This window comes from Macaca fascicularis, chromosome 15 (genome assembly GCF_037993035.2).
Source record: "Macaca fascicularis isolate 582-1 chromosome 15, T2T-MFA8v1.1".
Lineage (NCBI taxonomy): Eukaryota > Metazoa > Chordata > Mammalia > Primates > Cercopithecidae > Macaca > Macaca fascicularis.
In genome coordinates this window covers 27,104,248-27,121,386 of record NC_088389.1, presented here as the reverse complement: position 1 = coordinate 27,121,386, position 17,139 = coordinate 27,104,248, and positions in this window count along the sequence as shown.

Sequence of the window (17,139 nt, the reverse complement as noted above, 5' to 3'; positions counted from 1 at the left end):
CGGAGGATATTTCCTTTGGCCCTATAGTCTTCAATGGGATCCGAAATATCTGTTCTCAGATTCCAAAGAAATAAGGCTAGGAAAGAGATCCACGAAATACAGATGTAACTCTGTGAGATGAATTAACAGAACACTAAGCAGTTTCTCAGAAAGCTTCTTTCGAGATTTCATCTGAGGATATTTCCTTTTTCACCATAGCCCTCTATGGGCTTCCAAATATCAATTTGCCAATTCCACAAGAACTGTCTTAGCGAAAGGCTTCTTGAGGGGAAAGCTGTAACTCTGTGAGATGATTTCACAGAACACAAAGAAGATTCTCAGAAAGCTTCTTTCTCTTTGTTATCGGAGGATATTTCCTTTGGCCCTATAGTCTTCAATGGGATCCGAAATATCTGTTCTCAGATTCCAAAGAAATAAGGCTAGCAAAGAGATCCACGAAATACAGATGTAACTCTGTGAGATGAATTAACAGAACACTAAGCAGTTTCTCAGAAAGCTTCTTTCGAGATTTCATCTGAGGATATTTCCTTTTTCACCATAGCCCTCTATGGGCTTCCAAATATCAATTTGCCAATTCCACAAGAACTGTCTTAGCGAAAGGCTTCTTGAGGGGAAAGCTGTAACTCTGTGAGATGATTTCACAGAACACAAAGAAGTTTCTCAGAAAGCTTCTTTCTCTTTGTTATCGGAGGATATTTCCTTTGGCAGTAGTCTTCAAAGGGATCCGAAATATCTGTTCTCTGATTCCACAGAAATAAGGCTAGCAAAGAGATCCACGAAATACAGATGTAACTCCGTGAGATGAATTAACAGAACACTCAGCAGTTTCTCAGAAATCTTCTTTCCAGATTTCATCTGAGGATATTTCCTTTTTCACCATAGCCCTCTATGGGCTTCCAAATATCACTTTGCCAATTCCACAAGAACTGTCTTAGCGAAAGGCTTCTTGAGGGGAAAGCTGTAACTCTGTGGGATGATTTCACAGAACACAAAGAAGTTTCTCAGAAAGCTTCTTTCTCTTTGTTACCGGAGGATATTTCCTTTGGCCCTATAGTCTTCAAAGGGATCCGAAATATCTGTTCTCAGATTCCACAGAAATAAGGCTAGCAAAGAGATCCACGAAATACAGGTGTAACTCTGTGAGATGAATTTACAGAACACTAAGCAGTTTCTCAGAAAGCTTCTTTCCAGATTTCATGTGAGGATATTTCCTTTTTCACCATAGCCCTCTATGGGCTTCCAAATATCACTTTGCCAATTCCACAAGAACTGTCTTAGCGAAAGGCTTCTTGAGGGGAAAGGTGTAACTCTGTGAGATGATTTCACAGAACACAAAGAAGTTTCTCAGAAAGCTTCTTTCTCTTTGTTATCGGAGGATATTTCCTTTGGCCCTATAGTCTTCAATGGGATCCGAAATATCTGTTCTCAGATTCCACAGAAATAAGGCTAGCAAAGAGATCCACGAAATACAGATGTAACTCTGTGAGATGAATTAACAGAACACTAAGCAGTTTCTCAGAAAGCTTCTTTCCAGATTTCATCTGAGGATATTTCCTTTTTCACCGTAGCCCTCTATGGGCTTCCAAATATCACTTTGCCAATTCCACAAGAACTGTCTTAGCGAAAGGCTTCTTGAGGGGAAAGCTGTAACTCAGTGGGATGATTTCACAGAACACAAAGAAGTTTCTCAGAAAGCTTCTTTCTCTTTGTTATCGGAGGATATTTCCTTTGGCCCTATAGTCTTCAAAGGGATCCGAAATATCTGTTCTCAGATACCACAGAAATAAGGCTAGCAAAGAGATCCACGAAATACAGATGTAACTCTGTGAGATGAATTAACGGAACACTAAGCAGTTTCTCAGAAAGCTTCTTTTCAGATTTCATGTGAGGATATTTCCTTCTTCACCATAGCCCTCTATGGGCTTCCAAATATCACTTTGCCAATTCCACAAGAACTGTCTTAGCGAAAGGCTTCTTGAGGGGAAAGCTGTAACTCTGTGGGATGATTTCACAGAACACAAAGAAGTTTCTCAGAAAGCTTCTTTCTCTTTGTTATCGGAGGATATTTCCTTTGGCCCTATAGTCTTCAAAGGGATCCGAAATATCTGTTCTCAGATTCCACAGAAATAAGGCTAGCAAAGAGATCCACGAAATACAGGTGTAACTCTGTGAGATGAATTTACAGAACACTAAGCAGTTTCTCAGAAAGCTTCTTTCCAGATTTCATGTGAGGATATTTCCTTTTTCACCATAGCCCTCTATGGGCTTCCAAATATCACTTTGCCAATTCCACAAGAACTGTCTTAGCGAAAGGCTTCTTGAGGGGAAAGGTGTAACTCTGTGAGATGATTTCACAGAACACAAAGAAGTTTCTCAGAAAGCTTCTTTCTCTTTGTTATCGGAGGATATTTCCTTTGGCCCTATAGTCTTCAATGGGATCCGAAATATCTGTTCTCAGATTCCACAGAAATAAGGCTAGCAAAGAGATCCACGAAATACAGATGTAACTCTGTGAGATGAATTAACAGAACACTAAGCAGTTTCTCAGAAAGCTTCTTTCCAGATTTCATCTGAGGATATTTCCTTTTTCACCGTAGCCCTCTATGGGCTTCCAAATATCACTTTGCCAATTCCACAAGAACTGTCTTAGCGAAAGGCTTCTTGAGGGGAAAGCTGTAACTCAGTGGGATGATTTCACAGAACACAAAGAAGTTTCTCAGAAAGCTTCTTTCTCTTTGTTATCGGAGGATATTTCCTTTGGCCCTATAGTCTTCAAAGGGATCCGAAATATCTGTTCTCAGATACCACAGAAATAAGGCTAGCAAAGAGATCCACGAAATACAGATGTAACTCTGTGAGATGAATTAACGGAACACTAAGCAGTTTCTCAGAAAGCTTCTTTTCAGATTTCATGTGAGGATATTTCCTTCTTCACCATAGCCCTCTATGGGCTTCCAAATATCACTTTGCCAATTCCACAAGAACTGTCTTAGCGAAAGGCTTCTTGAGGGGAAAGGTGTAACTCTGTGAGATGATTTCACAGAACACAAAGAAGTTTCTCAGAAAGCTTCTTTCTCTTTGTTATCGGAGGATATTTCCTTTGGCCCTATAGTCTTCAATGGGATCCGAAATATCTGTTCTCAGATTCCACAGAAATAAGGCTAGCAAAGAGATCCACGAAATACAGATGTAACTCTCTGAGATGAATTAACAGAACACTCAGCAGTTTCTCAGAAAGCTTCTTACCAGATTTCATCTGAGGATATTTCCTTTTTCACCATAGCCCTCTATGGGCTTCCAAATATCACTTTGCCAATTCCACAAGAACTGTCTTAGCGAAAGGCTTCTTGAGGGGAAAGCTGTAACTCTGTGAGATGATTTCACAGAGCACAAAGAAGTTTCTCAGAAAGCTTCTTTCTCTTTGTTATCGGAGGATATTCCCTTTGGCCCTATAGTCTTCAATGGGATCCGAAATATCTGTTCTCAGATTCCACAGAAATAAGGCTAGCAAAGAGATCCACGAAATACAGATGTAACTCTGTGAGATGAATTAACAGAACACTAAGCAGTTTCTTAGAAAGCTTCTTTCCAGATTTCATCTGAGGATATTTCCTTTTTCACCATAGCCCCCTATGGGCTTCCAAATATCACTTTGCCAATTCCACAAGAACTGTCTTAGCGAAAGGCTTCTTGAGGGGAAAGCTGTAACTCTGTGGGATGATTTCACAGAACACAAAGAAGTTTCTCAGAAAGCGTCTTTCTCTTTGTTATCGGAGGATATTTCCTTTGGCCCTATAGTCTTCAAAGGGATCCGAAATATCTGTTCTCAGATTCCACAGAAATAAGGCTAGCAAAGAGATCCACGAAATACAGATGTAACTCTGTGAGATGAATTAACAGAACAGTAAGCAGTTTCTCAGAAAGCTTCTTTCCAGATTTCATGTGAGGATATTTCCTTTTTCACCATAGCCCTCTGTGGGCTTCCAAATATCACTTTGCCAATTCCACAAGAACTGTCTTAGCGAAAGGCTTCTTGAGGGGAAAGGTGTAACTCTGTGAGATGATTTCACAGAACACAAAGAAGTTTCTCAGAAAGCTTCTTTCTCTTTGTTATCGGAGGATATTTCCTTTGGCCCTATAGTCTTCAATGGGATCCGAAATATCTGTTCTCAGATTCCACAGAAATAAGGCTAGCAAAGGGATCCACGAAATACAGATGTAACTCTGTGAGATGAATTAACAGAACACTAAGCAGTTTCTCAGAAAGCTTCTTTCCAGATTTCATCTGAGGATATTTCCTTTTTCACCATAGCCCTCTATGGGCTTCCAAATATCACTTTGCCAATTCCACAAGAACTGTCTTAGCGAAAGGCTTCTTGAGGGGAAAGCTGTAACTCTGTGACATGATTTCACAGAACACAAAGAAGTTTCTCAGAAAGCTTCTTTCTCTTTGTTATCGGAGGATATTTCCTTTGGCCCTAGAGTCTTCAATGGGATCCGAAATATCTGTTCTCAGATTCCAAAGAAATAAGGCTAGCAAAGAGATCCACGAAATACAGATGTAACTCTGTGAGATGAATTAACAGAACAGTAAGCAGTTTCTCAGAAAGCTTCTTTCCAGATTTCATCTGAGGATATTTCCTTTTTCACCATAGCCCTCTATGGGCTTCCAAATATCACTTTGCCAATTCCACAAGAACTGTCTTAGCGAAAGGCTTCTTGAGGGGAAAGCTGTAACTCTGTGAGATGATTTCGCAGAACACAAAGAAGGGTCTCAGAAAGCTTCTTTCTCTTTGTTATCGGATGATATTTCCTTTGGCCCTATAGTCTTCAATGGGATCCGAAATATCTGTTCTCAGATTCCACAGAAATAAGGCTAGCAAAGAGATCCATGAAATACAGATGTAACTCTCTGGGATGAATTAACAGAACACTCAGCAGTTTCTCAGAAAGCTTCTTTCCAGATTTCATCTGAGGATATTTCCTTTTTCACCATAGCCCTCTATGGGTTTCCAAACTATCAATTTGCCAATTCCACAAGAACTGTCTTAGCGAAAGGCTTCTTGAGGGGAAAGCTGTAACTCTGTGAGATGATTTCACAGAACACAAAGAAGTTTCTCAGAAAGCTTCTTTCTCTTTGTTATCGGAGGATATTTCCTTTGGCCCTATAGTCTTCAATGGGATCCGAAATATCTGTTCTCAGATTCCACAGAAATAAGGCTAGCAAAGAGATCCACGAAATACAGATGTAACTCTGTGAGATGAATTAACAGAACACTCAGCAGTTTCTCAGAAAGCTTCCTTCCAGATTTCATCTGAGGATATTTCCTTTTTCACCATAGCCCTCTATGGGCTTCCAAATATCACTTTGCCAATTCCACAAGAACTGTCTTAGCGAAAGGCTTCTTGAGGGGAAAGCTGTAACTCTGTGAGATGATTTCAAAGAACACAAAGAAGTTTCTCAGAAAGCTTCTTTCTCTTTGTTATCGGAGGATATTTCCTTTGGCCCTATAGTCTTCAATGGGATCCGAAATATCTGTTCTCAGATTCCACAGAAATAAGGCTAGCAAAGAGATCCACGAAATACAGATGTAACTCTCTGAGATGAATTAACAGAACACTCAGCAGTTTCTCAGAAAGCTTCTTTCCAGATTTCATCTGAGGATATTTCCTTTTTCACCATAGCCCTCTATGGGCTTCCAAACTATCACTTTGCCAATTCCACAAGAACTGTCTTAGCGAAAGGCTTCTTGAGGGGAAAGCTGTAACTCTGTGAGATGATTTCACAGAACACAAAGAAGTTTCTCAGAAAGCTTCTTTCTCTTTGTTATCGGAGGATATTTCCTTTGGCCCTATAGTCTTCAATAGGATCCGAAATATCTGTTCTCAGATTCCACAGAAATAAGGCTAGCAAAGAGATCCACGACATACAGATGTAACTCTGTGAGATGAATTAACAGAACACTCAGCAGTTTCTCAGAAAGCTTCCTTCCAGATTTCATCTGAGGATATTTCCTTTTTCACCATAGCCCTCTATGGGCTTCCAAATATCACTTTGCCAATTCCACAAGAACTGTCTTAGCGAAAGGCTTCTTGAGGGGAAAGCTGTAACTCTGTGAGATGATTTCACAGAACACAAAGAAGTTTCTCAGAAAGCTTCTTTCTCTTTGTTATCGGAGGATATTTCCTTTGGCCCTATAGTCTTCAATGGGATCCGAAATATCTGTTCTCAGATTCCAAAGAAATAAGGCTAGCAAAGAGATCCACGAAATACAGATGTAACTCTGTGAGATGAATTAACAGAACACTAAGCAGTTTCTCAGAAAGCTTCTTTCCAGATTTCATGTGAGGATATTTCCTTTTTCACCATAGCCCTCTAGGGGCTTCCAAATATCAATTTGCCAATTCCACAAAGAACTGTCTTAGTGAAAGGCTTCTTGAGGGGAAAGCTGTAACTCTGTGAGATGATTTCACAGAACACAAAGAAGTTTCTCAGAAAGCTTCTTTCTCTTTGTTATCGGAGGATATTTCCTTTGGCCCTATAGTCTTCAATGGGATCCGAAATATCTGTTCTCAGATTCCACAGAAATAAGGCTAGCAAAGAGATCCACGAAATACAGATGTAACTCTGTGAGATGAATTAACAGAACACTCAGCAGTTTCTCAGAAAGCTTCCTTCCAGATTTCATCTGAGGATATTTCCTTTTTCACCATAGCCCTCTATGGGCTTCCAAATATCACTTTGCCAATTCCACAAGAACTGTCTTAGCGAAAGGCTTCTTGAGGGGAAAGCTGTAACTCTGTGAGATGATTTCAAAGAACACAAAGAAGTTTCTCAGAAAGCTTCTTTCTCTTTGTTATCGGAGGATATTTCCTTTGGCCCTATAGTCTTCAATGGGATCCGAAATATCTGTTCTCAGATTCCACAGAAATAAGGCTAGCAAAGAGATCCACGAAATACAGATGTAACTCTCTGAGATGAATTAACAGAACACTCAGCAGTTTCTCAGAAAGCTTCTTTCCAGATTTCATCTGAGGATATTTCCTTTTTCACCATAGCCCTCTATGGGCTTCCAAACTATCACTTTGCCAATTCCACAAGAACTGTCTTAGCGAAAGGCTTCTTGAGGGGAAAGCTGTAACTCTGTGAGATGATTTCACAGAACACAAAGAAGTTTCTCAGAAAGCTTCTTTCTCTTTGTTATCGGAGGATATTTCCTTTGGCCCTATAGTCTTCAATAGGATCCGAAATATCTGTTCTCAGATTCCACAGAAATAAGGCTAGCAAAGAGATCCACGACATACAGATGTAACTCTGTGAGATGAATTAACAGAACACTCAGCAGTTTCTCAGAAAGCTTCCTTCCAGATTTCATCTGAGGATATTTCCTTTTTCACCATAGCCCTCTATGGGCTTCCAAATATCACTTTGCCAATTCCACAAGAACTGTCTTAGCGAAAGGCTTCTTGAGGGGAAAGCTGTAACTCTGTGACATGATTTCACAGAACACAAAGAAGTTTCTCAGAAAGCTTCTTTCTCTTTGTTATCGGAGGATATTTCCTTTGGCCCTATAGTCTTCAATGGGATCCGAAATATCTGTTCTCAGATTCCAAAGAAATAAGGCTAGCAAAGAGATCCACGAAATACAGATGTAACTCTGTGAGATGAATTAACAGAACACTAAGCAGTTTCTCAGAAAGCTTCTTTCCAGATTTCATGTGAGGATATTTCCTTTTTCACCATAGCCCTCTAGGGGCTTCCAAATATCAATTTGCCAATTCCACAAAGAACTGTCTTAGTGAAAGGCTTCTTGAGGGGAAAGCTGTAACTCTGTGAGATGATTTCACAGAACACAAATAAGTTTCTCAGAAAGCTTCTTTCTCTTTGTTATCGGAGGATATTTCCTTTGGCCCTATAGTCTTCAATGGGATCCGAAATATCTGTTCTCAGATTCCAAAGAAATAAGGCTAGCAAAGAGATCCACGAAACACAGATGTAACTCTGTGAGATGAATTAACAGAACACTAAGCAGTTTCTCAGAAAGCTTCTTTGGAGATTTCATCTGAGGATATTTCCTTTTTCACCATAGCCCTCTATGGGCTTCCAAATATCAATTTGCCAATTCCACAAGAACTGTCTTAGCGAAAGGCTTCTTGAGGGGAAAGCTGTAACTCTGTGAGATGATTTCACAGAACACAAAGAAGTTTCTCAGAAAGCTTCTTTCTCTTTGTTATCGGAGGATATTTCCTTTGGCCCTATAGTCTTCAAAGGGATCCGAAATATCTGTTCTCTGATTCCACAGAAATAAGGCTAGCAAAGAGATCCACGAAATACAGATGTAACTCTGTGAGATGAATTAACAGAACACTCAGCAGTTTCTCAGAAAGCTTCCTTCCAGATTTCATCTGAGGATATTTCCTTTTTCACCATAGCCCTCTATGGGCTTCCAAATATCACTTTGCCAATTCCACAAGAACTGTCTTAGCGAAAGGCTTCTTGAGGGGAAAGCTGTAACTCTGTGACATGATTTCACAGAACACAAAGAAGTTTCTCAGAAAGCTTCTTTCTCTTTGTTATCGGAGGATATTTCCTTTGGCCCTATAGTCTTCAATGGGATCCGAAATATCTGTTCTCAGATTCCAAAGAAATAAGGCTAGCAAAGGGATCCACGAAATACAGATGTAACTCTGTGAGATGAATTAACAGAACACTAAGCAGTTTCTCAGAAAGCTTCTTTCGAGATTTCATCTGAGGATATTTCCTTTTTCACCATAGCCCTCTATGGGCTTCCAAATATCACTTTGCCAATTCCACAAGAACTGCCTTAGCGAAAGGCTTCTTGAGGGGAAAGCTGTAACTCTGTGAGATGATTTCACAGAAAACAAAGAAGTTTCTCAGAAAACTTCTTTCTCTTTGTTATCGGAGGATATTTCCTTTGGCCCTATAGTCTTCAATGGGATCCGAAATATCTGTTCTCAGATTCCAAAGAAATAAGGCTAGCAAAGAGATCCACGAAATACAGATGTAACTCTGTGAGATGAATTAACAGAACACTAAGCAGTTTCTCAGAAAGCTTCTTTCGAGATTTCATCTGAGGATATTTCCTTTTTCACCATAGCCCTCTATGGGCTTCCAAATATCAATTTGCCAATTCCACAAGAACTGTCTAAGCGAAAGTCTTCTTGAGGGGAAAGCTGTAACTCTGTGAGATGATTTCACAGAACACAAAGAAGTTTCTCAGAAAGCTTCTTTCTCTTTGTTATCGGAGGATATTTCCTTTGGCCCTATAGTCTTCAATGGGATCCGAAATATCTGTTCTCAGATTCCACAGAAATAAGGCTAGCAAAGAGATGCACGAAATACAGATGTAACTCTGTGAGATGAATTAACAGAACACTAAGCAGTTTCTCAGAAAGCTTCTTTCCAGATTTCATCTGAGGATATTTCCTTTTTCACCATAGCCCTCTATGGGCTTCCAAATATCACTTTGCCAATTCCACAAGAACTGTCTTAGCGAAAGGCTTCTTGAGGGGAAAGCTGTAACTCTGTGAGATGATTTCACAGAGCACAAAGAAGTTTCTCAGAAAGCTTCTTTCTCTTTGTTATCGGAGGATATTTCCTTTGGCCCTATAGTCTTCAATGGGATCCGAAATATCTCTTCTCAGATTCCACAGAAATAAGGCTAGCAAAGAGATCCACGAAATACAGATGTAACTCTGTGAGATGAATTAACAGAACACTAAGCAGTTTCTTAGAAAGCTTCTTTCCAGATTTCATCTGAGGATATTTCCTTTTTCACCATAGCCCTCTATGGGCTTCCAAATATCACTTTGCCAATTCCACAAGAACTGTCTTAGCGAAAGGCTTCTTGAGGGGAAAGCTGTAACTCTGTGGTATGATTTCGCAGAACACAAAGAAGTTTCTCAGAAAGCTTCTTTCTCTTTGTTATCGGAGGATATTTCCTTTGGCCCTATAGTCTTCAAAGGGATCCGAAATATCTGTTCTCAGATTCCACAGAAATAAGGCTAGCAAAGAGATCCACGAAATACAGATGTAACTCTGTGAGATGAATTAACAGAACACTAAGCAGTTTCTCAGAAAGCTTCTTTCCAGATTTCATGTGAGGATATTTCCTTTTTCACCATAGCCCTCTATGGGCTTCCAAATATCACTTTGCCAATTCCACAAGAACTGTCTTAGCGAAAGGCTTCTTGAGGGGAAAGCTGTAACTCTGTGGGATGATTTCACAGAACACAAAGAAGTTTCTCAGAAAGCTTCTTTCTCTTTGTTATCAGAGGATATTTCCTTTGGCCCTATAGTCTTCAAAGGGATCCGAAATATCTGTTCTCAGATTCCACAGAAATAAGGCTAGCAAAGAGATCCACGAAATACAGATGTAACTCTGTGAGATGAATTTACAGAACACTAAGCAGTTTCTCAGAAAGCTTCTTTCCAGATTTCATGTGAGGATATTTCCTTTTTCACCATAGCCCTCTATGGGCTTCCAAATATCACTTTGCCAATTCCACAAGAAGTGTCTTAGCGAAAGGCTTCTTGAGGGGAAAGGTGTAACTCTGTGAGATGATTTCACAGAACACAAAGAAGTTTCTCAGAAAGCTTCTTTCTCTTTGTTATCGGAGGATATTTCCTTTGGCCTTATAGTCTTCAATGGGATCCGAAATATCTGTTCTCAGATTCCACAGAAATAAGGCTAGCAAAGAGATCCACGAAATACAGATGTAACTCTGTGAGATGAATTAACAGAACACTAAGCAGTTTCTCAGAAAGCTTCTTTCCAGATTTCATCTGAGGATATTTCCTTTTTCACCGTAGCCCTCTATGGGCTTCCAAATATCACTTTGCCAATTCCACAAGAACTGTCTTAGCGAAAGGCTTCTTGAGGGGAAAGCTGTAACTCAGTGGGATGATTTCACAGAACACAAAGAAGTTTCTCAGAAAGCTTCTTTCTCTTTGTTATCGGAGGATATTTCCTTTGGCCCTATAGTCTTCAAAGGGATCCGAAATATCTGTTCTCAGATACCACAGAAATAAGGCTAGCAAAGAGATCCACGAAATACAGATGTAACTCTGTGAGATGAATTAACGGAACACTAAGCAGTTTCTCAGAAAGCTTCTTTTCAGATTTCATGTGAGGATATTTCCTTCTTCACCATAGCCCTCTATGGGCTTCCAAATATCACTTTGCCAATTCCACAAGAACTGTCTTAGCGAAAGGCTTCTTGAGGGGAAAGGTGTAACTCTGTGAGATGATTTCACAGAACACAAAGAAGTTTCTCAGAAAGCTTCTTTCTCTTTGTTATCGGAGGATATTTCCTTTGGCCCTATATTCTTCAATGGGATCCGAAATATCTGTTCTCAGATTCCACAGAAATAAGGCTAGCAAAGAGATCCACGAAATACAGATGTAACTCTCTGAGATGAATTAACAGAACACTCAGCAGTTTCTCAGAAAGCTTCTTACCAGATTTCATCTGAGGATATTTCCTTTTTCACCATAGCCCTCTATGGGCTTCCAAATATCACTTTGCCAATTCCACAAGAACTGTCTTAGCGAAAGGCTTCTTGAGGGGAAAGCTGTAACTCTGTGAGATGATTTCACAGAGCACAAAGAAGTTTCTCAGAAAGCTTCTTTCTCTTTGTTATCGGAGGATATTCCCTTTGGCCCTATAGTCTTCAATGGGATCCGAAATATCTGTTCTCAGATTCCACAGAAATAAGGCTAGCAAAGAGATCCACGAAATACAGATGTAACTCTGTGAGATGAATTAACAGAACACTAAGCAGTTTCTTAGAAAGCTTCTTTCCAGATTTCATCTGAGGATATTTCCTTTTTCACCATAGCCCCCTATGGGCTTCCAAATATCACTTTGCCAATTCCACAAGAACTGTCTTAGCGAAAGGCTTCTTGAGGGGAAAGCTGTAACTCTGTGGGATGATTTCACAGAACACAAAGAAGTTTCTCAGAAAGCGTCTTTCTCTTTGTTATCGGAGGATATTTCCTTTGGCCCTATAGTCTTCAAAGGGATCCGAAATATCTGTTCTCAGATTCCACAGAAATAAGGCTAGCAAAGAGATCCACGAAATACAGATGTAACTCTGTGAGATGAATTAACAGAACAGTAAGCAGTTTCTCAGAAAGCTTCTTTCCAGATTTCATGTGAGGATATTTCCTTTTTCACCATAGCCCTCTGTGGGCTTCCAAATATCACTTTGCCAATTCCACAAGAACTGTCTTAGCGAAAGGCTTCTTGAGGGGAAAGGTGTAACTCTGTGAGATGATTTCACAGAACACAAAGAAGTTTCTCAGAAAGCTTCTTTCTCTTTGTTATCGGAGGATATTTCCTTTGGCCCTATAGTCTTCAATGGGATCCGAAATATCTGTTCTCAGATTCCACAGAAATAAGGCTAGCAAAGGGATCCACGAAATACAGATGTAACTCTGTGAGATGAATTAACAGAACACTAAGCAGTTTCTCAGAAAGCTTCTTTCCAGATTTCATCTGAGGATATTTCCTTTTTCACCATAGCCCTCTATGGGCTTCCAAATATCACTTTGCCAATTCCACAAGAACTGTCTTAGCGAAAGGCTTCTTGAGGGGAAAGCTGTAACTCTGTGACATGATTTCACAGAACACAAAGAAGTTTCTCAGAAAGCTTCTTTCTCTTTGTTATCGGAGGATATTTCCTTTGGCCCTAGAGTCTTCAATGGGATCCGAAATATCTGTTCTCAGATTCCAAAGAAATAAGGCTAGCAAAGAGATCCACGAAATACAGATGTAACTCTGTGAGATGAATTAACAGAACACTAAGCAGTTTCTCAGAAAGCTTCTTTCCAGATTTCATCTGAGGATATTTCCTTTTTCACCATAGCCCTCTATGGGCTTCCAAATATCACTTTGCCAATTCCACAAGAACTGTCTTAGCGAAAGGCTTCTTGAGGGGAAAGCTGTAACTCTGTGAGATGATTTCGCAGAACACAAAGAAGGGTCTCAGAAAGCTTCTTTCTCTTTGTTATCGGATGATATTTCCTTTGGCCCTATAGTCTTCAATGGGATCCGAAATATCTGTTCTCAGATTCCACAGAAATAAGGCTAGCAAAGAGATCCATGAAATACAGATGTAACTCTCTGGGATGAATTAACAGAACACTCAGCAGTTTCTCAGAAAGCTTCTTTCCAGATTTCATCTGAGGATATTTCCTTTTTCACCATAGCCCTCTATGGGTTTCCAAACTATCAATTTGCCAATTCCACAAGAACTGTCTTAGCGAAAGGCTTCTTGAGGGGAAAGCTGTAACTCTGTGAGATGATTTCACAGAACACAAAGAAGTTTCTCAGAAAGCTTCTTTCTCTTTGTTATCGGAGGATATTTCCTTTGGCCCTATAGTCTTCAATGGGATCCGAAATATCTGTTCTCAGATTCCACAGAAATAAGGCTAGCAAAGAGATCCACGAAATACAGATGTAACTCTGTGAGATGAATTAACAGAACACTCAGCAGTTTCTCAGAAAGCTTCCTTCCAGATTTCATCTGAGGATATTTCCTTTTTCACCATAGCCCTCTATGGGCTTCCAAATATCACTTTGCCAATTCCACAAGAACTGTCTTAGCGAAAGGCTTCTTGAGGGGAAAGCTGTAACTCTGTGAGATGATTTCAAAGAACACAAAGAAGTTTCTCAGAAAGCTTCTTTCTCTTTGTTATCGGAGGATATTTCCTTTGGCCCTATAGTCTTCAATGGGATCCGAAATATCTGTTCTCAGATTCCACAGAAATAAGGCTAGCAAAGAGATCCACGAAATACAGATGTAACTCTCTGAGATGAATTAACAGAACACTCAGCAGTTTCTCAGAAAGCTTCTTTCCAGATTTCATCTGAGGATATTTCCTTTTTCACCATAGCCCTCTATGGGCTTCCAAACTATCACTTTGCCAATTCCACAAGAACTGTCTTAGCGAAAGGCTTCTTGAGGGGAAAGCTGTAACTCTGTGAGATGATTTCACAGAACACAAAGAAGTTTCTCAGAAAGCTTCTTTCTCTTTGTTATCGGAGGATATTTCCTTTGGCCCTATAGTCTTCAATAGGATCCGAAATATCTGTTCTCAGATTCCACAGAAATAAGGCTAGCAAAGAGATCCACGACATACAGATGTAACTCTGTGAGATGAATTAACAGAACACTCAGCAGTTTCTCAGAAAGCTTCCTTCCAGATTTCATCTGAGGATATTTCCTTTTTCACCATAGCCCTCTATGGGCTTCCAAATATCACTTTGCCAATTCCACAAGAACTGTCTTAGCGAAAGGCTTCTTGAGGGGAAAGCTGTAACTCTGTGACATGATTTCAGAGAACACAAAGAAGTTTCTCAGAAAGCTTCTTTCTCTTTGTTATCGGAGGATATTTCCTTTGGCCCTATAGTCTTCAATGGGATCCGAAATATCTGTTCTCAGATTCCAAAGAAATAAGGCTAGCAAAGAGATCCACGAAATACAGATGTAACTCTGTGAGATGAATTAACAGAACACTAAGCAGTTTCTCAGAAAGCTTCTTTCAAGATTTCATCTGAGGATATTTCCTTTTTCACCATAGCCCTCTAGGGGCTTCCAAATATCAATTTGCCAATTCCACAAAGAACTGTCTTAGTGAAAGGCTTCTTGAGGGGAAAGCTGTAACTCTGTGAGATGATTTCACAGAACACAAATAAGTTTCTCAGAAAGCTTCTTTCTCTTTGTTATCGGAGGATATTTCCTTTGGCCCTATAGTCTTCAATGGGATCCGAAATATCTGTTCTCAGATTCCAAAGAAATAAGGCTAGCAAAGAGATCCACGAAACACAGATGTAACTCTGTGAGATGAATTAACAGAACACTAAGCAGTTTCTCAGAAAGCTTCTTTCGAGATTTCATCTGAGGATATTTCCTTTTTCACCATAGCCCTCTATGGGCTTCCAAATATCACTTTGCCAATTCCACAAGAACTGCCTTAGCGAAAGGCTTCTTGAGGGGAAAGCTGTAACTCTGTGAGATGATTTCACAGAAAACAAAGAAGTTTCTCAGAAAACTTCTTTCTCTTTGTTATCGGAGGATATTTCCTTTGGCCCTATAGTCTTCAATGGGATCCGAAATATCTGTTCTCAGATTCCAAAGAAATAAGGCTAGCAAAGAGATCCACGAAATACAGATGTAACTCTGTGAGATGAATTAACAGAACACTAAGCAGTTTCTCAGAAAGCTTCTTTCGAGATTTCATCTGAGGATATTTCCTTTTTCACCATAGCCCTCTATGGGCTTCCAAATATCAATTTGCCAATTCCACAAGAACTGTCTAAGCGAAAGTCTTCTTGAGGGGAAAGCTGTAACTCTGTGAGATGATTTCACAGAACACAAAGAAGTTTCTCAGAAAGCTTCTTTCTCTTTGTTATCGGAGGATATTTCCTTTGGCCCTATAGTCTTCAATGGGATCCGAAATATCTGTTCTCAGATTCCACAGAAATAAGGCTAGCAAAGAGATGCACGAAATACAGATGTAACTCTGTGAGATGAATTAACAGAACACTAAGCAGTTTCTCAGAAAGCTTCTTTCCAGATTTCATCTGAGGATATTTCCTTTTTCACCATAGCCCTCTATGGGCTTCCAAATATCACTTTGCCAATTCCACAAGAACTGTCTTAGCGAAAGGCTTCTTGAGGGGAAAGCTGTAACTCTGTGAGATGATTTCACAGAGCACAAAGAAGTTTCTCAGAAAGCTTCTTTCTCTTTGTTATCGGAGGATATTTCCTTTGGCCCTATAGTCTTCAATGGGATCCGAAATATCTCTTCTCAGATTCCACAGAAATAAGGCTAGCAAAGAGATCCACGAAATACAGATGTAACTCTGTGAGATGAATTAACAGAACACTAAGCAGTTTCTTAGAAAGCTTCTTTCCAGATTTCATCTGAGGATATTTCCTTTTTCACCATAGCCCTCTATGGGCTTCCAAATATCACTTTGCCAATTCCACAAGAACTGTCTTAGCGAAAGGCTTCTTGAGGGGAAAGCTGTAACTCTGTGGTATGATTTCGCAGAACACAAAGAAGTTTCTCAGAAAGCTTCTTTCTCTTTGTTATCGGAGGATATTTCCTTTGGCCCTATAGTCTTCAAAGGGATCCGAAATATCTGTTCTCAGATTCCACAGAAATAAGGCTAGCAAAGAGATCCACGAAATACAGATGTAACTCTGTGAGATGAATTAACAGAACACTAAGCAGTTTCTCAGAAAGCTTCTTTCCAGATTTCATGTGAGGATATTTCCTTTTTCACCATAGCCCTCTATGGGCTTCCAAATATCACTTTGCCAATTCCACAAGAACTGTCTTAGCGAAAGGCTTCTTGAGGGGAAAGCTGTAACTCTGTGGGATGATTTCACAGAACACAAAGAAGTTTCTCAGAAAGCTTCTTTCTCTTTGTTATCAGAGGATATTTCCTTTGGCCCTATAGTCTTCAAAGGGATCCGAAATATCTGTTCTCAGATTCCACAGAAATAAGGCTAGCAAAGAGATCCACGAAATACAGATGTAACTCTGTGAGATGAATTTACAGAACACTAAGCAGTTTCTCAGAAAGCTTCTTTCCAGATTTCATGTGAGGATATTTCCTTTTTCACCATAGCCCTCTATGGGCTTCCAAATATCACTTTGCCAATTCCACAAGAACTGTCTTAGCGAAAGGCTTCTTGAGGGGAAAGGTGTAACTCTGTGAGATGATTTCACAGAACACAAAGAAGTTTCTCAGAAAGCTTCTTTCTCTTTGTAATCGGAGGATATTTCCTTTGGCCCTGTAGTCTTCAATAGGATCCGAAATATCTGTTCTCAGATTCCACAGAAATAGGGCTAGCAAAGAGATCCACGACATACAGATGTAACTCTGTGAGATGAATTAACAGAACACTCAGCAGTTTCTCTGAAAGCTTCCTTCCAGATTTCATCTGAGGATATTTCCTTTTTCACCATAGCCCTCTATGGGCTTCCAAATATCACTTTGCCAATTCCACAAGAACTGTCTTAGCGAAAGGCTTCTTGAGGGGAAAGGTGTAACTCTGTGAGATGATTTCACAGAACACAAAGAAGTTTCTCAGAAAGC